The sequence below is a fragment of the Uloborus diversus genome, chromosome 5, assembly GCF_026930045.1.
Source record: "Uloborus diversus isolate 005 chromosome 5, Udiv.v.3.1, whole genome shotgun sequence".
NCBI classification, from domain to species: Eukaryota; Metazoa; Arthropoda; class Arachnida; order Araneae; family Uloboridae; genus Uloborus; species Uloborus diversus.
The window spans coordinates 128,285,371-128,307,701 of NC_072735.1; positions in this window are offsets into that span (position 1 = coordinate 128,285,371).

Sequence of the window (22,331 nt, forward strand, 5' to 3'; positions counted from 1 at the left end):
TGTTGAGTCACGAGACTTGGAGTCTGTGCCTCAGACTTAGCTAAGCCAATGATTGGACTGGCTCCATCCATTTATAATTCCTGCTTTAAGATCCTAACTCGTTTTTTACCTTCCAGACGCAAATGAAATATGATCCCTGCCAAAGCACTAATCGCGCGATTTCTAATATAAATTATTGACTTGGAAAATATTACGTAATAATGGGTTGGATCCTCCCCCCCCCCCCAAGTAAGGATATGTAGAGATTTTTCCAACCCCTCTCCCACTCAGGACCGTAACGTAATTAATGAATGGCCCCTTACAGTATGAGTATGAATTATTTGAATTAATTCTCTTGAAACCAACAAAAAAAAGGGGGGGGGGGAGGGGGCCTTCTGCAGCCGATTTCTGTCGAAAACGCCAACAATTTAGTCACCAGATTTTCTCACCCCAGTTCAAATCATGATTCATACGGAAGCATCCCGTGATATATTGGCCAAAATTTTTTCGTCCACAATTCATTCTCTTCGCCCGTCTTGAAGATGCTTGAAACAGATACTTTGTGTTTTAGTCTTTATACCATTTATTTTGCACCTTTCGTTTTCCTTTCCCTTTTATGGCCATTCTATTTTTGATCGCTTTTATAGGTGTTGAGTTTAACTTTATTGTTATAATTTTTTAAAGTTTAATGACAACAATAAGTAAAAAAGATAATTCTTTAGTACATCTAAACTATTTAGTAGCGACAGTGCAGTTTTAATTTGAGCTAGTCTCATATTGCTTTTGCAGCAGAGACATGCATGTATAATTTGAATTAATTCTCTCGAAACGTGCAAAACCAAAAAAGGCCTTATGTTGGCACTTTCATTGCAAAATGCCAACAATTAAGCCGCCAAATTTTCTCACGCCAAAGTTCAAATAATGATACCCATGGAAGCATCACGTGATACATTGGCCAACATTGTATTGTCACAATTCGGTCTCATCGCCCGTCTTGTAGAAGTTTGAAACAGATACTTTTTTTTCGTCCTTATACCATTTATTTTGCACCTTTCTTTTTCCCTTCCCTTTTATGGCCCTTCTATTTCCGATCGCTTTTATAGATGTTGAGTTTAACTTTATTATTGTAATTTTTTAAAGTTTAATGACAACGATAAGCAAAAAGGATAATTCTTTAGTACATCTAACTATTTAGTAGCGACAGTGCAATTTTAATTTGAGCTAGCCTCATATTGCTTTTGCAGCAGAGACATGCATGTATAATTTGAATTAATTCTCTCGAAATGTGCAAAACCAAAAAAGGCCTTACGTTGCCACTATCATTCCAAAATGCCAACAATTAAACCGCCAAACTTCCTCAGCCCAGTTCGAATGATAATTCCCATGGAAGCATTACGTGATATATTGGCCAACATTTTATTGTCTACAATTCGTTCTTTGCGCCTGATTTGCGAAAGCATGCAGCAGATACTTTCTTAGCCTTTATAGTACCATTTATTTTGCACCAGTCTTTTTCCATTCCCTTTTATGGCATTTACATTTTCGACCGCTTTTTAGGGGAGTTGAGTTCAACTTTACTATTATATTTTTTTTAAAGTTAATAATCAATATAGCAGAATTCTTTAGTACTACTACGCTATTTAGCGTAAATTAGAACTAGTCTCATGTTACTTTTACAACAAAGGTACACACAGTATAACCTCGATTTAACAACTGTCAAGGGGCTATTAAAAGTAATTGTTAAACCAAGAATATCGTTAAATCACTGAGCATAGACATTCAATGCAGTCAAATCTGAATCAGTAAAATGTATCATTAAATTGAGGAAATCGTTAAATTGGGTATCGTTAACCCGAAGTTGTACTGTTTGTATAACTTGAATTAATTCTCTCGCAACATGCAAATTAAACAAAAAGTAAAAAAGCCCTATGTTGGTTGCCACTATCATTCCAAAATGACAACAATTAAACCGCCAAGTTTTCTCACCCCAGTTCGAATGATGATTCCCATTTTATTATCTACAATTCGTTCTCTACGCCCGGCTTGTAGAGACTTGAAACAGATACTTTTTTCGTCTATATACCATTTATTTTGCACCTTTCTTTTTCCTTTCCCTTTTATGGTCCTTCTATTTTCGATCGCTTTTATAGGTTGTAAGTTTAACTTACTATTTTTTTTTAAGTTAAATAACAACGATAAGCAAAAAATAATTCTTTAGTACATCTAAACTATTTAGTTACAACAGAGCAGTTTTGATTTGAACTAGTTTCATATTGTTTTTGCAGCAGAGGCATGTATGTATAATTTGAATTAATTGTTTCAAAACTACCAAAAAAAAAGGAACTTATGTTGCCACTATCGTTCCAAAATGCCAACAATTAAACCGCCAAATTTCTTCACCCCAGTTGGAATGATGATTCCCATGGAAGCATCAAGTGATATATTGGCCATCATTTTATTGTCTACAATTCGTTCTCTGCGCCTGACTTGGGAAAGCGTGAAGCAGATACTTTTTTAGCCTTTACCATTTATTTTGCACCTTTCTTTTTCCCTTCCCTTTTATGGCACTTCTATTTTCGATCGCTTTTATAGGAATCCTGTCAAAAGTGCTTTATTACAGCAAGATTAAACTGGTCGGCATTTATTTTCCAGGAGAATAAGGTTATAATCATGCGCTGCGGTTTTTATATTTTTTCTTCTCCCTCGGCGCTGTTTTACTACTTCGCTTTCTTCCTCCCATATACCTTATCGTACGATTTTTTTTTTTTCTTTTTCAGTTTTCCGAAGCTGGTAGCGGTCGTAAATCTTTGTTCCCGGGCGTTTATATGTACGGCTGCTGAGGTGGTTCATTAATAACTGCTTTTTATCGCATTAATATTCCGCGTCAAGCAGTAATAGCACATTTGCGTGAGTTACACTGGTGGGCCATTTGTTGTAAATAAGCGTTTTAGTGGATACAATTAGTGGCAGGGTTTCATTTACTTCGTCAAAAACCCGTGCTAATGAAAAAAGGGTAGAAAAAAAAAATAAAGAGCGCTGGCAAGATAATTTAGGCAGCACTGTCTGATGGGTTTTAGACTTATAATTAAAAAATTATATTATAAAGATTATCCTTGATTGAAAGGACGTAGGTTTTGTGTTAAAAAATGAACCTGAAGTAAAAAGAACACATAATCACAAAAATTGTCGGAAAAATTTAATAATAAAAATAACTATGATAAACTATATTAATTGGTCTATAATTATTTGTAAATTGTATAGACTATTAAAAGTGACATACGATCCAAATAATTGCCCTACTAAGAGGTTAAAGTGATACATGATTTTTCTCGTTAAGTATTCCATAAATATTCATATATTGAAGAAATGGTAAGGCATGCTTCATTAGAGTTACATTTCTGATATCGAAAGAGAATTATTGCAAGAGGAATTTTTGAATTTACCATGGGAGTCCAAAAGATATATTTCACAGATTTTTCATTAAAACCTCTTCTGGCAATAATAAGAGCACTGACATAATAATTAAGGCATCACGGTATGATGGGAGTTAGAGTTGTAATTAAAAAAATATCTTATAAAGGTCATCCCTTATTGAAAGGGTATAGATGTTATTTGAAAGGCCTCAAGTAAAAAGAACACAAAAGCGCAAAAATTGTCACAAAAAAGTAATAACTGTGATAAACCATCTTAATTAGACTTTAATTTTTAATAAATTAGACTATTAGAAGGAGCATACGGGAGTAGGGAGATAAGGCCGTTCCTGCCCCAAGCGGCGGCTCAGGCGGCTCTGCATCTGCAATCCGCCTCCCAATCCCCCTCTGACCTTGGGTTGACCCCCCTCTGATCTCATGGCTACGCCTCCGTGTAATCTTTGTAGAAGATTACGGGGGTATTTTCGCGCATTTTGTCGTTTTTCGCGCGTTTTCGAACTTTGTCATTTTTTCTTTGTAACCATTTACGAGGGTATTTTCGCGCATTTTGTCGTTTTTTTTCGCGCGTTTTCGAACTTTGTCATTTTTTTTTGTAACCTTTTAAGAGGATATTTTCGCGCATTTATATCCCCCTCCCCCGCGTTTTCGGACTTCGTCACCTTTTTCTCATAATCTTTTACGAGGATATTTTCGCGCGTTTTTCGATATTTTGCCGCGAATTTTATTTATTTTCGGTCATACTGGACTTAGTTGTTTTTTCTCACAAACTTTTACGAGGATATTTTCACGCGTTTTGATTTATTTTCAAGCATTTTAGAGTTCGAGGATTATTTTACCGTTTTAGTCTTAGACTATTCTAAAGTCTTTTAATCTTTGATTATTTTCTCACTCTCTTAGTCTTTCACTATTTTTAATCATTTCAGACTTTGAATATTTTTCACAAGTTAGGTTTTTCTTTCATGCATTTTTGGACTGGAAATTTTTCCACATCCATACATTTAGGATTTCGATTATTTTTTTCTAGTTAGGTCTTTGACTATTTTAAAGCTCTTTTGTCTATTTTTAGCAATTTGTAGACTTAGTTTATTTTTATACCTTTTGATTTCTAATTACTTTTGCATCTTTTATTCATTTACAAGTGTACTCGACTTTATCATTTTTCCAACTTAAACTATTTTTTTCATCATTTAGGAGTTCAATTGTATTTTCATACATATTTACACTTAAAATATTTTTCGAATTTTGATTTTCTTTTTCATGCATTTCAAACTTTATCATTTTTACAACTTTGATTCTTTGCACGAATTTCAAAACTTGCAATCAATTTACTCTTAGTAGTAATTAACACTTATCATTAACAAATTTTCACGAATTTTAAAAATCAACTTAATTCATTTTATCGTATTACTTTATTTATTTTTTCATACAAGCACTCTTGTTAGAATAAAACAAAATTTTCAACTTTCATGAATTTGAATCACTTTGACTATTTCATTTTCCCAATAATATTTTATTTTACTTTAACATATTCTCACGCGTTTTACTATTTATCATTCATTTACCAAAGTGATGAAAAATGTTCCCGCTATTATATTCAAAATACAACTCTTTCAATATAGTTATTTTCCAAGACGAAAGTTAACAAGTTTTTCTAAATTATTACTTTACAGTCAACTAACTTCATTAACAGAGTTTTCAATACAGTTTATAAATTTCAGTTTTATTTATTAATTTTTCATTCGCATGCAAATAAATTCAAAGTCGCATATTTCATTCAAGTCGGCTTCAATTTTGTATAACTGAAGAAGCTTCCAACAAAACACTCCCACATCACAACCAAGACTTACAAAAGATATTTTTACAAAATTTCAAATCATTTCAAGAATATACACACTCATAGAAAATCCCCAACGAAATAAAATAAAAAGTTTGCTTAACACAATTTTAGACCTATCACAAGTACTATATTTGCTCCTTTTTAAGAATTTTCATTAAACTTCGAATTAATTTAATACTAGTTCATGATCAACATAAACAGATAGGAACAGACACATACAATCTTCGTGAAAAAAAAAAAAAAAAAAAAAAAAACCCGGAATCAATAGTAAATTTATCATACGAAGAAAAAAATATTTTAAAGTCAAAAATCCAACCTTTGTAGGAAAAGACTCCTCCAATACTTTTGCATTGATGCATTATTGAAGATAATGAATTATATTACAAAATATGCGTCGATTTTAAATTTAACAACGGCATAAAATGTAATATTATCCAAGCTTCATTTCCATGCCTTCCTAGAATGTTCTGACTGCAACCAACACTCTCTTCGCTAAGCGTCCATCCACATCGAAAGCACAATGGATAATGAAAGATGAAACATAGGCTTATCTCAGATTTTATCTTATCATAGTGAGTCATGGAATTCACGTGGTAAGATTTCAACTCAATACTAACGGCTGTTAACACATGTGACCTCTTTTATCGCTGATAAATGTTTGATATCACAACAAAACCATTTGTAATAATCTTATCTCCCAAAAACTTATTTAAAGAAGATACATCGATTTAAATCTTTATTTGAAACTAATTTCCTAATTAATTTCAAAACCACTGTCGACGATTTATTTATTTTTTATTTTTTCCCGAACTTGAACTGTCTACAAAGTTATTCTATTCTATTCGTTTCTCATGCACACACACACACACACACACACACACACACACACACACACACACACACACACACTTAAAGACTTAATTTTTTCTATTCGCAATCAGTCCACCATAACATTTCACATTTTGAAAAAGACCATAGTTATTACTTTTTTAAACTGAGTTGTTTTCCAATGATTATTTCACTGTGGAGATTATTTTCAATGCGTTCTTATTCTTTTAATAGTTTTCATCAATTAAGCATTACACTTATTTATTCTTCCAAAAACATAGCGATTTTCACATTTCCAAAACATATTTCTAGTGATTTTATTTTTACAACAGCGAATTCAATTTCCTTAGAAATTTTTGAATGTATTTTGTCATATTTAAACGAATGCAATATTCAAGTTATACATATGTACATGGTGTAGCAATCAACCTTGAATGAATAATTGCAGGTCTTAACATATAAAAAAAATTTCAAGTTGTAAGAATATTTTTTTTTTTTTTTTTTTGTTTCAAAACAATATTTTTTCAAACTTGTAATATTTTTCTACTTAGAAAATGAAATCAAATATTTTTTTTTCTTCAATTATATAAAATGTTTTTAAGAATTAATTTCTCAAACTTGTAATGTATTTCCACTAATTAAAAAAAATCAATTTTTTTTTTCAATCATATAAAAATAAATTTTTAATCTTGCAAAAATAATTTTTTCCGCAAAAATATTTTTTTCAAAACAAAAAATAATATTTTTATAACATATTATTTTTTTTCTTTTCAATCTTTTTTCACAAAACTATTTTTTTTTTCATTTTTTTTTTCTAACTTACAAAAATAAATTTAATCAACTGAATCTTCAAACAGAATGATTTAATTAATTTTAAAACTAAGAATCACTTTACTTTTTGTATTAATAACAACTATTGTTAATCCATTTACTCTTTGCACTCTCAGTATTAATTAGCACACATGCATTTCAAATAATAGTAATGTTTAAGATACTTATAAATCATTCACTCAAGCTTTCAAATATCCAATTATCATGTTATTGTTCAATCATGTGAGGGAACTTGTAATGAAACTTTACTCATCAATCGAAATTATAAGCGAAAATATCACATTTTTAGCAATTAATATAATCATACAATTAACTTTGAATTTAAGAAAATTAAAAACTATTATACACTTAGTAACACATAGGTCGAAATGGTTTACGATCAGGTGAGTGTCTTTTATCAATTGAGAAAACAACATAGTTGAGAAAGAGCGCTCACATTTCATATTAGAATTTATAAGTCTTTAAGGTATTTCTCCAATATTGAATTCAGTATTAATACGTATGAATTTCAACATGTGAATGTGACTGTATATTATTTTTCAACCCATTAACTTGTTTAAGGTTCACTATCATAATTTTCAACTTTTTCTTAGCATATGTTGAAATATTTTATGTGTGTCAATCTATTGAAATATCACAAAAATCATATTCTCACTCAAACTTTATTACAATACCATACAGTGAAACAAACAAAATACAGCCATTCTAAAGCTTGCTTACAAGAAAACGCATGTAGAAATTTATGAAAGATTAATTTCAAAGCACAAATCATCAACTATATACAACGCAAAGCAACAAAACAAGTTTAACTGCCTTAAAGGATAACAGATACATTTTGAAGGATAGAGGTAATTCATTTATAAAACTTATTAATTTACTACTTAGCTAAAGGTGCGTATTTCGCAGTCTGAACTTCCACATTGACAATATGATCCAACATCCACCCAGATCCAAGTTGTATAAACACCTCTAAGGCGTTTTCAACCTGACCAATAGCATCATTCAAATGTTCTAAGATAGTGTCCTTAACAAGTTCTATTCGCATTACACTTCTAAAATAAGAAGTAATCAAATTATCATCATCATCACCAACATGACGACTCAGCACTGCCTTCATTACTATGCACCATTTAATGCTTCGTTTTTCATCTATTTCATCCTCCAATATTTGAATAATTTGGAGTCTTAACTCATCAAAACACATTTTTATGTCTTGAGAATTTTTAGGAGCAGGTGTTACAAACTCCGTAGCAAAAACACCGAATGTAGTTTGTCGAGTAGGTTTTAATCTGTTTGGGACATAAGTTTTCACTGTAACTTGCTTCACTGCACTATGCATAACACGAACGTGATGCAAAAGGGTAGATTTACTAGCAAGCACTTTTCCGCACTGATCACATGTATAGCTTCGTCCATGTATCAGTATATGCCTTTTCAAACTATCCTCTCGTTTAAACTTTCTGTCACATTTCGAACATGCAAAGGTGGTAGTAGAATTATGAATCTTCAAATGACGATTCAAAGCAGATTTCCACTTGAATGACTTTCCACATTCTTGACATATGAATGAGGGACCATGCTCCTTAATATGTAGATTCAAATGCTTTCTTTCATCGAATAGCATGTCGCACTTTTCACATCTATAAGACTTCTTTCTAGAATGTATCTTTTGATGACTTCTCAAAGTAGACTCACGCCCAAAGGAAGCATTACATTTCATACAACAAAATGGTTTCATTCCTGAATGAGTCTTAAGATGTTGATTCAAATTTGAATTTGAACTAAATTGCTTCCCACATGAAGCACATACCTGTAAAAGATATAAAGGAAAAATAAATCAAAAATTATCAGAAACTTTTTTTATTTAAGTCAATTCTATCATTGAAAATAGCATTTAAAACACTGGCACATATGAAGTTTCGTGCTATATACTTTCTCAACATCATTTCATCATCTAAATTTAAACTCAAATGAAATGTAAATAAATACATAAAACGTGAAAACAAAACTCCTGTTTACATCATATTCAATTCTTTTAATAAGACGAGAATCCGAAAGTTGAAATTTTATAAAAGTTCATTTAAAAATACAGCACACAATATCGTTTACTGTTCCGCTACCAAAATTCAGCATGTACAATTTTTCCACTAAACTAACAAGCTTCTTTAGAATATTAAAGTAAGATGCTTATCAAATAAGCGCAAACCTTCAAGTAAGCACATTCTATGAAAATATTAATCAATTTTCATGAAATGAATATTTCGTACTCACACTTTTGAAATAGAAAAATTGGTGAAATCTTTACCCAAAATCATTTATTATATTATTTTCATACTGCTTGAGCCCTCAAATATTTCAACAAAAGAATTATCACATAACACACTCAAAAATAAATACTTACATGTGATGATAAAACATCTTCACGACTCACACCACCATCAACAATATTCGAGTTTTCCCTATGATTTTCCATTAGAAAATCTCTAAAGAAATTCGAAACACCAAGTTAAAATTTTCAACTGTTCGAAAAAGTTTTTCGATAGAAGTTAACTTCAGCACAGAAAACCTCCCGTCACGATCGGAATGGAATCCAAACCACCAAAGGATCTTTCGAAGTAACCACATCAAATTTATACTTTCGAAGGATGCGTTAAACAAAAAGGTGAAATTATCAACCAATGAGAATGCTAAATGAAATGGATGAGAGAACCAATGAGCTTAATGCATTTGTTTGAATACAATCCTTTCACAACAGTAAAAAATAAAACAAAATTAATAAATAAATAAAGATAAATTCAATCCATATGTGACCATCAAGATCTTTCTCAAAATTTGTCGAAAACTACTCTGAGTGGAGTTGTTTTTCTCAAAATTTAAGTTTCAGGATGTGCCATGACTTTTAATGTCATGGCACATCCTGAAACCTTCCTGTTTTATGTTGAAATTCATACGTATTAATACTGAATTCAATATTGGAGAAATACCTTAAAGACTTATAAATTCTAATATGAAATGTGAGCGCTCTTTCTCAACTATGTTGTTTTCTCAATTGATAAAAGACACTCACCTGATCGTAAACCATTTCGACCTATGTGTTACTAAGTGTATAATAGTTTTTAATTTTCTTAAATTCAAAGTTAATTGTATGATTATATTAATTGCTAAAAATGTGATATTTTCGCTTATAATTTCGATTGATGAGTAAAGTTTCATTACAAGTTCGCTCACATGATTGAACAATAACATGATAATTGGATATTTGAAAGCTTGAGTGAATGATTTATAAGTATCTTAAACATTACTATTATTTGAAATGCATGTGTGCTAATTAATACTGAGAGTGCAAAGAGTAAATGGATTAACAATAGTTGTTATTAATACAAAAAGTAAAGTGATTGCTAGTTTTAAAATTAATTAAATCATTCTGTTTGAAGATTCAGTTGATTAAATTTATTTTTGTAAGTTTGAAAAAAAAAAATGAAAAAAAAAAAATAGTTTTGTGAAAAAAGATTGAAAAGAAAAAAAATAATATGTTATAAAAATATTATTTTTTGTTTTGAAAAAAATATTTTTGCGGAAAAAATTATTTTTGCAAGATTAAAAATTTATTTTTATATGATTGAAAAAAAAAATTGATTTTTTTTAATTAGTGGAAATACATTACAAGTTTGAGAAATTAATTCTTAAAAACATTTTATATAATTGAAGAAAAAAAAATATTTGATTTCATTTTCTAAGTAGAAAAATGTTACAAGTTTGAAAAAATATTGTTTTGAAACAAAAAAAAAAAAAAAAATATTCTTACAACTTGAAATTTTTTTTATATGTTAAGACCTGCAATTATTCATTCAAGGTTGATTGCTACACCATGTACATATGTATAACTTGAATATTGCATTCGTTTAAATATGACAAAATACATTCGAAAATTTCTAAGGAAATTGAATTCGCTGTTGTAAAAATAAAATCACTAGAAATATGTTTTGGAAATGTGAAAATCGCTATGTTTTTGGAAGAATAAATAATTGTAATGCTTAATTGATGAAAACTATTAAAAGAATAAGAACGCATTGAAAATAATCTCCACAGTGAAATAATCATTGGAAAACAACTCAGTTTAAAAAAGTAATAACTATGGTCTTTTTCAAAATGTGAAATGTTATGGTGGACTGATTGCGAATAGAAAAAATTAAGTCTTTAAGTGTGTGTGTGTGTTTGTGTGTGTGTGTGTGTGTGTGCATGAGAAACGAATAGAATAGAATAACTTTGTAGACAGTTCAAGTTCGGGAAAAAATAAAAAATAAATAAATCGTCGACAGTGGTTTTGAAATTAATTAGGAAATTAGTTTCAAATAAAGATTTAAATCGATGTATCTTCTTTAAATAAGTTTTTGGGAGATAAGATTATTACAAATGGTTTTGTTGTGATATCAAACATTTATCAGCGATAAAAGAGGTCACATGTGTTAACAGCCGTTAGTATTGAGTTGAAATCTTACCACGTGAATTCCATGACTCACTATGATAAGATAAAATCTGAGATAAGCCTATGTTTCATCTTTCATTATCCATTGTGCTTTCGATGTGGATGGACGCTTAGCGAAGAGAGTGTTGGTTGCAGTCAGAACATTCTAGGAAGGCATGGAAATGAAGCTTGGATAATATTACATTTTATGCCGTTGTTAAATTTAAAATCGACGCATATTTTGTAATATAATTCATTATCTTCAATAATGCATCAATGCAAAAGTATTGGAGGAGTCTTTTCCTACAAAGGTTGGATTTTTGACTTTAAAATATTTTTTTCTTCGTATGATAAATTTACTATTGATTCCGGGTTTTTTTTTTTTTTTTTTTTCACGAAGATTGTATGTGTCTGTTCCTATCTGTTTATGTTGATCATGAACTAGTATTAAATTAATTCGAAGTTTAATGAAAATTCTTAAAAAGGAGCAAATATAGTACTTGTGATAGGTCTAAAATTGTGTTAAGCAAACTTTTTATTTTATTTCGTTGGGGATTTTCTATGAGTGTGTATATTCTTGAAATGATTTGAAATTTTGTAAAAATATCTTTTGTAAGTCTTGGTTGTGATGTGGGAGTGTTTTGTTGGAAGCTTCTTCAGTTATACAAAATTGAAGCCGACTTGAATGAAATATGCGACTTTGAATTTATTTGCATGCGAATGAAAAATTAATAAATAAAACTGAAATTTATAAATTGTATTGAAAACTCTGTTAATGAAGTTAGTTGACTGTAAAGTAATAATTTAGAAAAACTTGTTAACTTTCGTCTTGGAAAATAACTATATTGAAAGAGTTGTATTTTGAATATAATAGCGGGAACATTTTTCATCACTTTGGTAAATGAATGATAAATAGTAAAACGCGTGAGAATATGTTAAAGTAAAATAAAATATTATTGGGAAAATGAAATAGTCAAAGTGATTCAAATTCATGAAAGTTGAAAATTTTGTTTTATTCTAACAAGAGTGCTTGTATGAAAAAATAAATAAAGTAATACGATAAAATGAATTAAGTTGATTTTTAAAATTCGTGAAAATTTGTTAATGATAAGTGTTAATTACTACTAAGAGTAAATTGATTGCAAGTTTTGAAATTCGTGCAAAGAATCAAAGTTGTAAAAATGATAAAGTTTGAAATGCATGAAAAAGAAAATCAAAATTCGAAAAATATTTTAAGTGTAAATATGTATGAAAATACAATTGAACTCCTAAATGATGAAAAAAATAGTTTAAGTTGGAAAAATGATAAAGTCGAGTACACTTGTAAATGAATAAAAGATGCAAAAGTAATTAGAAATCAAAAGGTATAAAAATAAACTAAGTCTACAAATTGCTAAAAATAGACAAAAGAGCTTTAAAATAGTCAAAGACCTAACTAGAAAAAAATAATCGAAATCCTAAATGTATGGATGTGGAAAAATTTCCAGTCCAAAAATGCATGAAAGAAAAATCTAACTTGTGAAAAATATTCAAAGTCTGAAATGATTAAAAATAGTGAAAGACTAAGAGAGTGAGAAAATAATCAAAGATTAAAAGACTTTAGAATAGTCTAAGACTAAAACGGTAAAATAATCCTCGAACTCTAAAATGCTTGAAAATAAATCAAAACGCGTGAAAATATCCTCGTAAAAGTTTGTGAGAAAAAACAACTAAGTCCAGTATGACCGAAAATAAATAAAATTCGCGGCAAAATATCGAAAAACGCGCGAAAATATCCTCGTAAAAGATTATGAGAAAAAGGTGACGAAGTCCGAAAACGCGGGGGAGGGGGATATAAATGCGCGAAAATATCCTCTTAAAAGGTTACAAAAAAAAATGACAAAGTTCGAAAACGCGCGAAAAACGACAAAATACGCGAAAATACCCCCGTAATCTTCTACAAAGATTACACGGAGGCGTAGCCATGAGATCAGAGGGGGGTCAACCCAAGGTCAGAGGGGGATTGGGAGGCGGATTGCAGATGCAGAGCCGCCTGAGCCGCCGCTTGGGGCAGGAACGGCCTTATCTCCCTACTTACGGGGGGGGGGGGGTGCTATACTAGAAGATTAAAGTGATAAATGATTTTTTTCGTTCGTTGTTTCATAAATATTCATAAATTATAGAAATTGTAAATACTTACATATTCTATCAAAGTTATGTTCTCAAAATCGAAAGAAAGGAATTTTGCTTCCTCAGTTGAGGCAGTGAGAAGCAAAAGGATGAAAGTGGCAAAATTAAAAATTTGGAGATAACTAGTACACATGGTAGGTGAACCTCTCTTCTGTCTTGGGGTAAGAGATGATACTAGTAGCCCTGGTAGTTGCTGTTATACAGCAGGATTTAGGACAAAAATTTCAATGAAAGCCTACCTAGGAGCTAATCTTTAAATGCGATATGTGAAAGACATTTGAGTTTTGGAACAATATTTTTTGGAAATTTTTAAATATAAACGAACATTCAAATGTCAAACCGAACTTTTCGGGGGGGGGGGGTAGGGGACCCTTAGAACGCCCACAAATGTATACGGCCTTGAAAGCCTAACCTAGGATGTTGTCTTTAAACGTGTTTTACTCAAAACTTGAAAATGTTCACTTACATCTTTTTGCTTCTCACTGCTTCAGTTGTACTTGGAGAAAAACAATGGAATTCCGTTATTGAAATTAAAAATATAGTTTACAAATTACTTTACCTAAAAAAACCCCCTCAAAAATATAAAAATTAAAATAAAAGAACTTTTTCGTCAAGTTTTTACATGACGAAATTTGAGATAACCGCACATGAAAGGGCACCAATATTCCAATTAATCATTTATCAGTTATCCCACATAATATTTCTCAAGAGTGGGTTGTGTTTTTTTTTTTTTTTGGCGGTACTTTATGGTTTTCTACTAATCCATCATACTAGATATTTTAAAGATGTTCAATGTTATCGGAGAAAAATAAACAAGTAATTCACTTTTTTGCTGTTTTTCGAAAAATTACACTTAAAAAAAAACGGTTTTTAATTTTTCTTCAGTCGACCTAGAAACAACGGGCGCCATCTATTGAGCATCAAGGGCAACTTTTTGATGATTGATTGAAGAAACACATTGCGACATTGTGAAGCGTTTGTTTCTTCATTGCGAGTTTTGGGAAAACTACTTATGAAGCGGGAGAAAAATATGATAAACGGAAAAGTGTGTGACTGCCGTTATGTAGTGAATGATCGATTACCTATCTTAAAATATCGTTTGCTTCTTTGTCAGTTAGTTTAGCGAGTATTCTGCTTCTATCTGCTGTTTTTTCTTCGCTATTTCAATAAAGAGTTACTACTTTCAAGTCATACAAAAATATCTTTCAAATGCAATAAATGTCCAATAAAAAATGTAAATAAACAATGTGGATGATTTTGTAGCACTGTCACAATCTTGTCAGGAGACGCGTTGATACGAAGTTAAATGAATTAAGGGAATAGTCAGATAATGAGATAAAATTAAATACATAGCAGCAAGTTTCACAGGTGCAGTCTAGACAGCTACATAGAAAGCAAAAATGATAGTCATGCAGACAAATAAGTGCTAATTCTAGTAATAATTGTTTTAATATAAAAAATAAAGGATTGGATGTACATTTGTGCTCATATCTAAATCAAGACTACAATCTACAGACATCCTTGCATTGCTGTTTTCAGAAAAAAAAATAAATTCAGCTGAAGCTAAGTTGCATAAGCGATAGGCTACCTCCTCAATGTCCCAGGTTAGATCCTGTTATAGGGTCTAGATGTTACTGATTAGTAGAGTATTTCTTCCAATTATGTCCTGGTTCGGATCCACTTTGAACTATTTTTTCCTCAGTGATCCATAGGGGTAGTTCGTGATCTTCATTTGTAGCCTAGTATAAGTAGAACACAAGATGGCCGTTCATCTGAACAAAGTACTAAGATATCAAAACAGTTATTTACAGATTTTCATAATACTGTAATTAGCTCAGACTCTACTTTTGGTTTGAAGTAAACATTAGAAGTTTCTCACATAGTACTACAATATTTTAGCCGATAATAAAACTATATTTGAATGAAATTACAGAAAGTAAAAAATGTTTGTATTACATAGCATATAAACCCTAACTCTGGTTTAGTTGTTGCTGAAGATATTCCTTGGCGCATTTGGCTTCATTTTGTGCAGCAACCCTGCAGGTCACACTAGAGGGCAACCATTATTCTTCGCTTCTCCAGCGTGTGTCAGAGGCGATGATTGTTCGCCATTTGTTTTCTTCCCTGTCCCTGATGTGCCTGAAAAAGAAATCTTAAATAGTGACACAACAACTGCTGCAATCCATTCTCATTTTGCGATACAAGAGCCTCGACTAAAGTAAACAAAAAACTAAGAATGCGGGACCAAATAACTCCAAGTGAAAGTGCCTTGTTATCGAAGAGGGAAAAAAAACCGTTTCAGCACATTTTTGGTTCATGGAAATTTTAACTTTCTTTTCTAATCGAATCTTGGGAAAGAAATTTTGTTAAAATGTTTGGAACACTACGAAAATATCACATACACTGACAAAACTGATACTAAGTTTGTCTATAAATGTAACTTTAAATTAAAAAATAGTTCAGGATTTTTTTCTTCTATCATACACTGTAACACAATCTCTTCAGATTAAAGAAATTAACTGGCAAAAGCGGGACTAGAGAATTCATGCAAAAACGAGAAATCGCATTTATCTTCACAAAAATACTTGTAATTCTAAAGATATTTTGAATGAAGTTCAACTTTTTCTTCTCAACGTGATATAATCTTTAAAATAGCAGTAAAACTTAAACTAAGTTCATAAACTGCATTTTGCACGTAAAATTTAAAAAGTGAGCTGTTTAAAAACCGTCGACATCTACTCTGGGTATTAACATAGAAGAAAAAAAATCTGTAAGTCTAGAGCAGAAACAACATAAAAAAAAAGGGTTATAACATTTCGCATTACTAGTGGGTAAAAAAGAAAAGGCTTTTAAACGATTCCCAAAAATTGATCATCAAACATGAATGATAAATTTCTGAAAAAAAAATCTATATAAATTTACGAAAAGTAAAATTTCTAAAAGCTACATTGAACTATGAGATGGTCAAGTTGAGTGCCTTATTGGATCCAAATGGAATTAACCCCAGGAAAAAGATTAAAGACTGCGTCAGCTTGAGTTTCAAGAGAAAAATACTTCTAACTTAACATAAGTACTTTCTTTTTATTTTGCATTAAGTTTTGTGAAAGTCTACTCATTACTTGTTTTGAAGCAACTTTAAATGCCTTACAAAACTTTAATTATACAGGGTGGTTATAATTAAAGTTACCCTGTTTCGACCCCTATAGTGACCGTTCTACACGTCGGATTTCGATGAAACTTGGAATATATATTATATAGACCATGGGGAGCAGGATTATACAATAAAAAAAAAAGAAATAGTTCAAAAATCTACCACTAGGGTAGAAAAAGGCGCATGTATCAAATAAAACGGAGGCTGTGTCACAAAATCGATTTTATTTACAGGATTGGGGTCAATGTGCATTCCATCTGCGTCAATCACGTGTTCAAAACGTGTTATAGCGTGAGCCATAGTTGCACGAAGGGTTGCCCTATCAATAGCATGACCATGGCTCCTTGCTTTCCTTTAATTCAGGCACCGTCCGTATGTCTTTCAACCATCGATATTCACACAGTGCGGCACTAAGATTACTATAATTCTGATAGAAGACCTTGATCAGTAAGGCTCGCTCTTTCTTTTCTAAAGTCATCGTGATAAAGATGAGTGGACTTCTGCCTTTTTAAAGCTCATTTAATTTGCATAATGCATCGGTGGTTGTTGCCGGATGTTTTACGTGTAGAGCGCCCCCTATCGTCGATTTTTGAACCATTTTTTTATTGTATAATCCTGCTCCCCATGGTCTATATAATCTATATTCCAAGTTTCATCGAAATCCGATGTGTAGAACGGTCACTAGAGGGGTCTAAACAAGGTAACTTTAATTGTAACCATCCTGTACATTTAGGATTAATTTAATGAAAGTCAAATGCATAAAAGGTTTGTTATGAAGTAATCCTCTTTTTCGTGGAAGAAATAGCTGGCGGAAGGTCCAGTCCGCGAGCCTTTTCTCAGGGTTATTCTTTCCTTGCCATCAGTTCAGTTTAGTAGAGACTTTCTGTGCTTAATAGAGCAATAGAGGAACCAAAAAAGAACCCAAATCTATGCTTGACTGAAATTGAAAAAAATTCTACTTACTACACTATAAATCTAGCTTTACGTTGAAGTTATATCAAAATAACTTCAAAGCAAAAAAAATGTAAGGTGCTCTCCATTTTCATTTCTATAATGATGCCACATCAGCGACATGAAATTTAAGGTTACTAATATCAAACATTCTATTTTTTATTAGTTTTTTATTCTACTTGCTTTGCCTTGGGCGGATATGAGTGAGACAAGCTTTTTAGTATTGCCGAAAACAAAAATGAGCAATAGAAATTTAAATTAACAAACTCATTTCAAGGCTGAACTTACGTCAGCATTGATTTGTGTATTTGGGGCTTTTGAAACTTTTCAAACAAGACAAATTTTGACGCTTTTGATGTTCGAGTGCCCACCTGGGGGGGGGGGCGGGGGGTGGTCATGGCGCCATTGAAATTTTTAGCGGGAGGAGTGTTTTTAGAGGTATTTTTCTCTTTGGGGGCTCTCTTGCGCTGTTTTGGGGGAGGGCGGGGTGTCTTCGCGAAATTTAGAAGGGTCACCCTTGCTCTTAGGGGAGATGGGAATCCCTGTTTAATGCAAGAAATCATCACTTCAAAGCCCTTTTTCCACATACACTTGTTTTATATTGACGTTAATTGCCCGGTTTATGATTTATTCTTATTTTTCTAACCTCAATTAGAAATCTAAGTTACTAAGGTCTGGGACGCCTTATAGCTGTTGAACATAGTCATGACATTCAAAGATTGTTATTCTATTTCCAATGCATATTGTTACGAAAGCGTGTTTTTAGTTTTATGAACCATAAAGCTGTTTCATCTTTGCCGAACACTTTAAGCGTACAGTTGCGCTTAACAATGCAATCGAGCCAAACAAAACCATGTCTGCTCCTTTTTAAAGAATTTCTCGCTTTCTTTCCAACCCCTCATTCATCATACTTCATCAAATAGCCGTAAAAAGAATAGAAGTAATGAATGCCTGAGTGCAAATATCTCTGTAAGAACACTGTCAGGTAATCTTTTAAAACGTTGCTTGGTTTCCCTCGTTAATCACGATGAAACTGATAATTATACCCCAAGCAATAATGGAACATTACTTTCCTAAACAATTACCTTGCCAACATTCGCCTTTTAAAAGCATTGTTACTTCAGAGAGTTTGCTTCGGGAGTTCTGCCGCTGCCTCTTTCTTGGATTCGCTTATTCTTTCAATGAATGTGAAAGATCCGAGATAATAAGACAGATGCACATCTGGGGAGCAAGCAGAAATGAATTTCTTACTTTAGGAGGCGCAGTCTAGGAGGAATTGTTTGAAACACATATAGTTGTTTATTGTCCGTGCTTTCATATTTGTTGTGCTTGCTGTTCATATTGTGCAAAAATTAAAACATTTTTCTGGGAATAAATTTCCTTTTGACGCCAAAGATTTTGAATGTTTTGTCGCTCGAGACTCCTCAAGATTTTCGTAGAATCTCCAAGGTAGCTACGTTGCCTTAGAGATTTTAAGAAAATCTTGAGGTTTAATCCTTTTGAGATTTTAGGGTCTGAATGTTAGCACATGATTTTCGCATTTCATTTTTACTTGGCAGTGAAATGGAGGGTTATAGTATTGTTAATACGTATGCACGTACGTATTTGTGCTTGGTTGGATCATTTACCCCCAACCTTCTTTTAATGGATTAAAAATTTATTGAGCCTCCTACTCCTTGCTTTTTTTCATATAGAAAGACTAGGATTCTAGTCCGAGGCTTGCTTTGAGAAACGAAGAGGTGAGGTGGTCATTGTGACCCCTCTCAGCAACACCATCTGTCCAGTAGGAAAGAAGCTTTCCGAAGAGGGGATATTTTTCAGTACTCTAAGTACAAACGTTCACGAAATAAATTTCGGTTGGCGCTGGGGCGCTGGTAGTTTTGACTGCCGAATTGCATTGACTGTCCCATGAGGTGATTTTGTCAATAGCTGTGAATGAAAATTTCACAGCTATTAAAGTGCAATTTCTAAGTTTTCAAAAATGACTGGTTACACAGCACTTTTGAAGATAAACACAGGAAAAGGATTCACGCAAAATAGCTCCTTCCTGAAATTTAATTAACCTTTTGACTGCGAATTAAAAAAAAAGTGATCTTGTTTACTATGTGAATTGATATTAGAGTTCAAAGAGGTTGTATTTTTTTGACCAAATAGCTAATAATTAATCTTGTTTAATGTTAGAACCCACATGTAGCACCCTTAAAGCGGTAATTAAAATGGAGGGAGCAATTTCAATCATTGGCTTAGTAAAAGCTGACCCAGAGACCCCAAGTCACGTGACTCAACAACAACGAATGATTGGCACGTTTTGCGTGAAACAAGCAAAAGAAACCTAACTTCTTCCAATGCTTTGCTTTAAAATCTAACACGTGACTTGGAATCTTGTTTTCATGAATGAAAGTCTTAACTTCCTCTATTTTATGTCTTCTCGATAGTAGCACCGACAGCAATCAATCTGCTGCAATCTCACGTAGCGTTTTAAAAACCTTTTTGATTTTCTAACGCCATGTAAGGTAACTCAATATGAAGCGTATACAAGGGTACAAGTGGTTTACTTTTACATCTAGGACATGTTCGTCTCGTTAGTAGTTAAGGAGCTGAAACGGCTATCGCTGATAACGAAAAACATACTGACCTGAGCCCACTGTATAGATTTACATGTTCAATTTTTGTTTATGTTCTGTGTCAAAAGCTAAACAAGCGCATTGTCGCCAAATGCAGCATCACTACAGAGCATTCAGTGACAGAATCGTTAACAGCTGGTCGAACACGGGTTTGCACTTCGCTACTGCAGTGGACTCCGTAAATTATGGCACTTAACCCCGAGAAGCCCTCCCCTGGCGGCATCTCTCCACTTCTTTATCGCCCTCACATATTTCTTTTTATCTCCACAACCGTGGCTGAGGGAAAAGATAATGGTTTCAGCATGTCTCGTCGTTTGGATATCCCGTTCCCACTGCGTTTTAACGCCCGACAGACGCAAGAAGATATTTTTCATTTGGAAGCATGCGTGTCAACGTGATTAAAAGTTGTAAAAGTTTTCCGGGGGAATGAGAGACTGTAGCACTTTGTTTTGAGGAATCGCATCCATATTTTTGCTTAATGGTGGCAGAGGCTCCAGATTGTAAAGAGACCATATTTTACAATGACATCAAGAGATATGTCACACCATTACTGGTAAACTTTTTAAAACTATCATTAAAAGCCTTTTGTGAGCTTGTTTTCAGGAATGGATTCTTATACCAGAAGCGTGGCCTAATGCCTGAAGATCCTAAAACACACTATGACTGAGAATAATCACAGTGATATCATTTGTCCTACCCTCTTCCGAAGTTTCGTGAGAATTATATTATGACAAAGCTGACTTTAACTCGAACGCAATCTAACATAGCAGTTATAACCATATCTTCAAACACTTTTCCAAACTCTCTTGAAAATCTTCTTACAAGAAAAAAATGTTCAAACACAATGAAGTTTTTAGTTAGCTTTCAATTTTTATGCACTCACATTTTCATCATCCAATTTTATGACGATGAGTTAATTTCGCCCTAAAATAATACTTTTCTTAGTCAGTATAGCTTTACTTTTTCATTCACTGTAATTGATCCATTGAAAAAATACTTGCTGTCCTCGAGAGATACTAATTTTGACTAGCTAAAATACAAAACTGAGCGTCATAAATAAGTAATTTTCTTCTTTACTGAAGCTGTAGTAGTTACTAAAAATATGCCTAATGCAATAGAAACATTCAGGGTGGTTATAAAAATAAATTTAGGTGTTCAGAGTCCTATCGAATGAAGTATTGGATGAAAAATTGCTGAACTTCATGGGTGTACATAGCAGACCATAGAATTGCGATTTCTAGAACAAAAAAATTACCAAATGATGTCACGGGGAGATTTTGGCTACTGAAAGTGTATTACTAAATACTGAAGAATTAAATGCTGAAAAATGTTGCACACATCAATTTTATTTACTAAAAATGGTTGTTGCTTATAAAAAGCCGTTCAATAAAACCACTATTAAATTTAAAAAAATAATAGTAATATCAAAAGCTTCCACGGAGGAATTTCGGTGCGGCAGCAAGGATGTCTTTGTTCAACAATGCTCATGCAGGATGGTGCACTGTCCCTCATTGGAATTTGTTTGCAACTGCAACATTTCTTTGATAACAGTTCTTCGTCGTGAATTTCCTACGATACGGTCTGGTCACCATGGTCGTCCTATCTTTCACCTGGTGCCTTTTAGCGATCCTTTAAACCCAACACCATTCTGAACAGGGTTGTGTATCTAGAACATGTTCCCGATATCTCAACTTTGATAACTCGAATAATGTTACTTATAGCATAAATGACCCCCCCCCCCTCTAGATGCGTGAAAAATGTTGTGCATTGTATTCAGTAAAGCCTAGAATCATAGAATAAGTAGCGACACGTCCGCTATCTTGGGGATACATGCTGCTTTATTTCTATTGCTGCTGTAATGAAGTAGCGTGTTTATTTCTTGATTGTGGATTAACATGGAGTTATTAATAAGAAACCACAATTCTAGAACCAAACGACACTACTTCACCATAGCAGACATAGGAAGAAGGCATCGTTTAGCCCCAGGATGGCGTATTTGTCGCTACTTTCTCTACGATTCAGGGATTTAGTATGCAGTACCTGGATCATCTAGATGTTGATCATA